General features: G+C 34.3%; 1 protein-coding gene across 1 annotated transcript in view; it reads right to left on the bottom strand.

The window, feature by feature from the left end:
* Positions 1 to 949: 949 nt before the first annotated feature.
* LOC131960003 (CDP-diacylglycerol--glycerol-3-phosphate 3-phosphatidyltransferase, mitochondrial) overlaps positions 950 to 7,332 on the bottom strand; it is a 31,871-nt gene continuing 25,488 nt past the window's right edge. The window contains exon 12 of the mRNA XM_059325212.1: positions 950 to 1,482. The gene's annotated coding sequence lies outside the window, so the exon portion shown is untranslated. The remainder of the gene's footprint in view (positions 1,483 to 7,332) is intronic.

Below are 7,332 nucleotides of genomic sequence, written 5' to 3'. Positions count from 1 at the left end.
GAATATATTTATCGATCAACATCATTTCAAGTATTCACAGACTTTTTACACACACCTAAAATTGATATTAAGAGTATTATTTTTATTGATTCTTTTTAAACTTGGCTAATTAATTATTTCGTTAAACCTGCTTTAACTGACTTTTTGGCCACATGCCAACATTTAATAAATTAGCTTCTCTTTTGGTGTGAACCGGTGGTGGAATTTAACTAAGTTAATTTACTCAAGTACTGTACTTAAGTACAATTTTGAGGTATCTTGTGTAGCTTTAAACTTCTACTCCACCACATTTTAGAGGCAAATATTGCACTTTTTACTTCACTCCATTTAGCTGACAGCTTTAGTTACTTTTCAGGTCGAGATTTAACATGAATAACATGTTTCATTTAAATTTATTACAAATTTTGACAAATTAAACCACATAAATGTATATAAACTAGTCAAGATTAACCCTAACCATAGCATTTAAACGCTGCTTATATAAATGCATCAATAATATAATAATATATTTAACAATCTGAGTGGGTCCATTCTGCACAACAAATACTTTTACTTTTGAGACTTTACATTTTCTGATACTTTTGTACTTTTACTTCAGTAAAAAGTGTGAAATTACTCCACTACAAGCAAAAGTCATTACTGAAGTAAGGGATCTGAATACTTCTTCCACCACTGGTGTCAGCACACCGTAAGTCCAATATTTCCTCTCTTTTTATCTGCTTTTGTTCACTACCAACATGAGGAAAAGTCTTGATGTGTGTTGACGGTTTGGTTCAGTCAGGTTTTAGGTCTTCTTTGTTCCTGCTGCCACTTTAAGGTTGTTTTTTTTTCTTTATACGACTTCTAAACATTTGTGCTGTCCTTTCAATTTTAGAATAAAATGTGTTGACATGAGTAAAAATCACTGGCTATCAAACAAAAAACAAAAAAAAGAATCAGACATCTGAAGTCGTTTAAAAAACTCATCACCTCGTCCTTTAATTTACAAATATAATAACACATGGACACTGTACAGTTAGCTTTGATTACAGCTGTAAACTCTTAAAAACTGAAATTAAGGCTCTTCAAAAGACTGTAATTCTTCAACATCACAGTGTTGTAACTATCACCATGTTATACATGCAGCATGTATCTGTAGAGATGTATGTTCAGTAGTAGAAGTTTGAAATGTTTGTACTCAGTAATACTATAAAAAAACAGAAAAGAAATTCACAATATGATGACATCAGGTTTTTAAAAAATCTAACAGAGTAACAGCTGTGCAGGTAAACCACAGGAACTGGAGTTTAAATGAGGAACAAAGAGGATTTACCGGCTGAATTCAACACAAACATCCTCTCAGTGTGTCGACACGTCGAGGGTCGAACAGAAGGTGAAGCTGAAGATTCCCAGCGTGCCGGAGACACTCGAATGTCCCGTCTGCAGAGCGCTCCGACCTCCAACGAGACCTTCAACCTCAGGAACGAAGCAAACCGAAGCCCGCTGAACACGAAAACACAAACAGAGAAAAATGTTCAGTATTTTGTTGAGTCTTTATCGAAGTTCCTACAACTCGTTGGTATCAGGAAGGACGTGATGTGAAGGCTGGAAGAACAAAATGTTATCTGAGCAGTCAATCAGAGACAACGACTTACTGCAACATACTTAGTTTACATATTTTTCTGTAAACCCTAAAGCTGCAACAACTACAAAAGAAACAAAATGAAATATTTTTGATAATCAATAAAATGAATGTTATTTTTCATGCAAAAATGGCAGAAAGTGTTTTTCACCCTCAAAAAATGGAATTTTTCTGCTATTAAAGCTGAATATTTTAGGTTTTTTGACAGAAAAAACAAGACATTTGAAGAGGAACTTTGATTAACATTTTCACCTTTTTCTGACATTTTATAGACCAAATGTTGATCATCGCAATAGCATAGTAGGTCCAAAAATATAAAAAAGAAAAGAGCATACTAAAGTATGTTGAAAAAGTAAAAAAACGGTTTAAAATGTTTTTTTCCTGACATTTTACAGACCAAATGATGAATCAAGAACATAATTTGCAGATTAATTGATAATGAAATAATCTTTAGATACAGTCCTATAAAAAAATGTGATTTATTTAATTTTAATTTTGTGCAATATGGCTTACAAATAATACATTTGTTTAAAGGTAAACAAAAGACAAAATAATTATTTAAATAATTACATCTGAGGTTATAATAATTACTTTAATTTAGGTTTAGTCTAGTTTTATTTGAACAATAATGATTTATTATGGCTTATATTTTTATTTTGCTGAAATGGAAAGAAAAAACAAAATCTGCTGCTGGTAGGAGATTCATTAGAGAAATTATATTATAAGAACAATTTGGCACCAAAATTACAAAAAAAGGTGTTGTTAACATATGATTAATTAAATTATTAAATCAAGTGCAAATAAAATGAATTACACACATCGTTTCTCCAAATACAATATTCTTAATCATGACGACAGATTATATTTTGTTAAATTATTCGATAACATTTGTGAAGGTGTGAGCTCCCCTTTGTCTTCAATTTTTATTTTTAAAATGTTTTAATCCTAAAGAAATTTGATTAAATAGTTTTGGTAACGCTTTATAATAAGGTCCTTAATAACCATTAATTAACAAGTAATACCCCATTGTTCTCGCTTTAGATCCGGTAGTTGCAAAAAGCATAGTTAACTTATAGTTAACTTATAATAGATGAGCAAAAAAGAATATTTTAACATCAATAAGCAAACAAAATAAGATTAATAAAGGCATGGCAAAGACATAATGGGTGGGTCATGGGTGTTTGTAATGCCATTATTAACACTTATATAAGCTTATAAACACACAATAATGTTAATAAGCATCTTGTAAGGACTTACAAGGGCCTTATTACTTGTTAATTAATGGTTATTACAAGGACCTTAATATAAAGCGTTACCATTGTTTTTTATGTTTGAGTCCAAGTGTCGATTGTAGCAGATAAATAACCAACAGACATTATCGACTGTTAAAGGGTCTAAAGTGGTGAGTTCAGTGTCTGACCCCACAGTGGGAGTTCACAGTTTGACCACTAGAGGGCGCTCCGCTCCGCCCTGACTGACTGTGTGACTCTGTGACTCTGTGAGGCTGTTCAACATGTTTGGAGCGGCTCCAGCTTGTTGTCACTCATTTCTAACAATAGACAGCCGGCGCTGCCGATAACAGCTGTTTTTATCCTTTTAACCGGCAAAGCTATTGTTGTTGCGCCGTGTTTTGTTTATTTCCTCTGTCAGGAAAAAAAAGCGAGAGAGATAAGCGGTAAACACAGATAAGAATACCAGGCGGATAGAAAACATGAGTGATGGCGAACAAACTGCATTATAATCAAAAGGTGAGCAGTTATCCAAAAAACTAAATTACTGGCTGGAATAAAATAAAATAAATCAGGGAATAAAATTTCAGAAAAATATAAAGCTGATAGAAAACTTATTTCTATTGTGTATAGTTGCTATTGTCTTTCTATTAAATAGACTGAATTATGCATTTACTGTATTTAGTTGTTTTAATGTAAATTCAAAAGCCTGACCAGGAACAGGAACTACATACATTGTAATGTCTTCTTTCCTATGTCACAATGTTTATCTGTTTTAACCTGATGAACAATAAATAAATAAAAAAGTAACAAACCAACAAGATGCCAACAACTGAAGAGGAAAGCAACATAAAAATGATTATAATATAATAGAAATAAACATCTGATCACCTTTCAGTGATTTCTCAAAGTTTATAATAGTTTAGAAAATAATAAAAACTCTGTGATCTATAAAAAGGACATTATTCTAAAGGATTCTTTGTCAATAAATTCCCTTTTAACTTTTTGACTTCAGTCACGATTCCCAGTACATAGTTTTTAATTTGAATAATAAAGCAAATTGTGTATTTGGGTCTATTTTCACTTGAATACACATTTGATGGTATTGTGAGTTTATACAGCAGGAACCTTTAAACACAGAGAGTGTCATTTTCTGCCACTAGGGGGCTCTGAGTCAAAACAATAACAAAAGACGAACTTTGATGATTTAGTGAAGTAGCTCGGGATCATGGGAGATGTTGTCTTCATTCTTAAAAAACCAACATAGTCGATAATCTATCTGATGTGACAGCAGATAGAAATAACGTTCACGTGTATTAACGTTTTCCTTTCCTTTTGTTGTTGTTTATGGTCATTTCTGTGGTTGTTGACGGGGATATACTTGCTGTTAACGTGTTAGCGTGTGCATGATTGTGTGTCCTGCTTCTGTTTGTAACATTGGTTGTGCACGTTGCTAGAAATAAACGATAGTAGTTGCAAGATCCAAACACAAACAGTAGGGCCCGTGCAGGAGCAGTACTCTCCATGTTTACAGCATGCTGGAATTAGCGGCCCTCATATCGTTTACGATGACGCCACTGTCACGTCAGACAGTTTAGAAGCTTCTATCTCGTATCTTTCCCCTCCTAGAGTCTCGGCATGTTTGCTATTTGCGTTTGTTCTTAACCTCTCTAGAGGAAACCTCCAGTAACACGTGTTCAACACCAGCAAGTATGTAAACAATGAAGCACATGAACGCTGCACGCCGGTCTTAATCGTCGCTTTTACTTAGTGTTGTTTCTTGTCATTTTTATTGCTTGTTTGTCTGTGTTTTATGTTCTTAATAGTCATATTAAGTCCTTGTTCTTTATAGTCATTTTTATGGTTGTTTGTCTGTGTTGTTATTAGATTAGATTCTCTATTGCCATTGCACAGAGAACACTACTAGGTTTGCCTATGTATAAAATGTTATGTTATGTTATGATCTTGTCATTTTTAGTTGTTTTATGTTGTTTATAGTCTTTGCAGTGGTTGTTTGTGTTTTATCTCACTATAAGCCTCTACATTAGAGTGTTATATTATCTGTTTTATCCTTAAAATGCCTGACTGAGGTCAAGGTCTGCAAAAAGATACAGCTAAAAGGCCTTGATGCAGTCATCAGTTGGATTTTATTTCAAGTAATAATGCCTTGTGTATCATCTCTGTAAACAAACAGATAAAAAAACTACAGATTTCTGATAAAATGTTGCAGCTCTTTGCATTTCCAGCTCAGTCTGTTTCATTTGACACTAAAGAGCCTTTTGTGTTGTCAACACACAAACAGAGGTCACTGAGGACTCTCACCTGTCAAACCACTGTGTGTGTGTGTGTGTGTGTGTGTGTGTGTGTGTGTGTGTGTGTGTGTGTGTGTGTGTGTGTGTGTGTGCGTGCGTGTGTGTGTGCGTGCGTCATCGTGCCAGTAAAACGAGGATTTCCACAAGTCCTGTCGACATTTTACAACAATAGGCCTGAATGTGCTGCTGCTCTCCTCATTGTCTCTGAAGTATTCTCACATCGGCTGCGTACATACTTGTGAATAATACTCGCACTCTGAAAGATGATCTATTTATGACCGTTTCCTTTTGGCAGCAGATCACTTAAACTTTTGTTTTTTTTTGTCCAGGTAGCGATAAGACACCACCCATTTACCGTCACTATCCAGCCTGTGACACTTCCTGTTCTGAGAAACTCACAAAAAAAAAGCTCCTGTAAACTGCTGCAACAGGATTCCTCTTGGCTCAAGTTTGGGTTAAGAATTTGATGTTTTTATGTGCTTTTTTTACTGTCTCCCCGCATCAGTTTTCACAAAAACCATCTCTTCTAAATGTTCAGGGTCGATGAACCCTCTGACTTCTCCTCTCCAAGTCCTGACAGGACTGAGGGTAACACAGACCACAGTGTCAGATCATCACCATAACACGGCGCTGACTCACTTCTTGACTGCAGTGAATCAGCCGACTCGCTGTCCCCGCTCTCACTCTGCTGATTTGGGCTGCTGGGAAGACGAGGACGGGACCTGCGATTTAGGACTCGCCACAATGACTGCAGGCATTTCTAAGAAGCCACAGCCTGTTTGACTGCGTGTGTGTGTGTGTGTGTGTGTGTGTGTGTGTGTGTGATAGAGAGAGAAAGTATGCGTGCGTTTCTGTATAGTATGTTCAGGGCTGGATTTTGTCTACAGAGCAAAGAAAATCTGACAAAAAATTTTTTTTTAAATGGAAACAAAGTACAAGACTCTCTGAAAATGTATCGCTGGTGTATGGTCTTTTTTCATTTTATTTTTATTTATTTTTAATTATATATTTTTTGTTTTATTTGGTAGTTTATTTAAGTATATATTATGTTGTTATTATTTTATTTTCCCCCCCTTTTATCCGCCTTTCCTTCTGTTTAAAACAAAAAGAGGCTTGCTGTATGAACAAATTATGTAAAAATAAAGTAAAATTTTGACTTTTATAACTGTAAAACCTATATAACCCAGAGGTGGAAAGCTACTAAATACATTTACTCACATACTGCACTAAAGTAAAGTATCTCCACGAGTATTTCCATTTTATTTCCCACTTTTACTCACTTACATTTCTGCAGCAAATATTGCAATTTTTTTTTACTCCACTAGATTTAAAATCTTTAGTTACTGCAGATTCAGATTAATAATACAAAGTAAAATAAACCTTAAAAGAAATTAAGGTAAGTAAAGAATTTTTACTTTTGGTACTTAAAGTAAATTTTGCAACTAACCACTTTTGCTGAAGTCCATTCTGTAAGAGGTATAATGCAACTTTTCCACATTAAAATGTGCAAAAAACTACAAGACTTATATTATGTTTTAATGTATTTTGGTGAGTCGTTTACTTAAATTTTACAAAATGTTTCTAACATGTTTATAACTCAGAGAAATCTATCATTTTAATCAACATAGCTTCTCCATGTCCTTCACTGCCAGAGGTTGTCATAAATCGACTTGTTATCCAGTTTTAAGCCACATTTTTATAAATACCTTTTTAGATCTTGGTCATTTTAAACTATATATTTAAATCAGATGAAGAGTGAAGAATTTCACTTACCAGAGAAAAAAGCTGAGCCACCAGTGCCAGCGAAACACTGTTTTTAACATGAAGCTGCTTTATTTAGCTTTTTTTTTTCTGGTTTTAATCACCGGGTCCGTTTGTTTTGGAGGAAAGCAGGAGAACATTGTGGATAATTCAGTAAAAAAGTAAAACATGAACAGCTTCCAGCTTCCTTTGAGTATTTTGGGGGATTTTGTCAGGTAGATTAATCAAGAAATAAATGAAAACAATCAGTAGTGAAAGCTCCAGTATATTTTCATCGCAACATTACGCTAAATTATGGTTATATTTGGTCAGTTTGTGTGAAAACAAATGTGCATATATTTTTGTTATTCCTACCAGGTGATGCATGTGCTTCTGCACGTGCGCAGGAACAATGTGGCACTAGTTAAAA

Source organism: Centropristis striata, chromosome 21, assembly GCF_030273125.1.
Source record: "Centropristis striata isolate RG_2023a ecotype Rhode Island chromosome 21, C.striata_1.0, whole genome shotgun sequence".
NCBI lineage: Eukaryota > Metazoa > Chordata > Actinopteri > Perciformes > Serranidae > Centropristis > Centropristis striata.
This window is presented reverse-complemented; position numbering and strand designations above follow the sequence as displayed.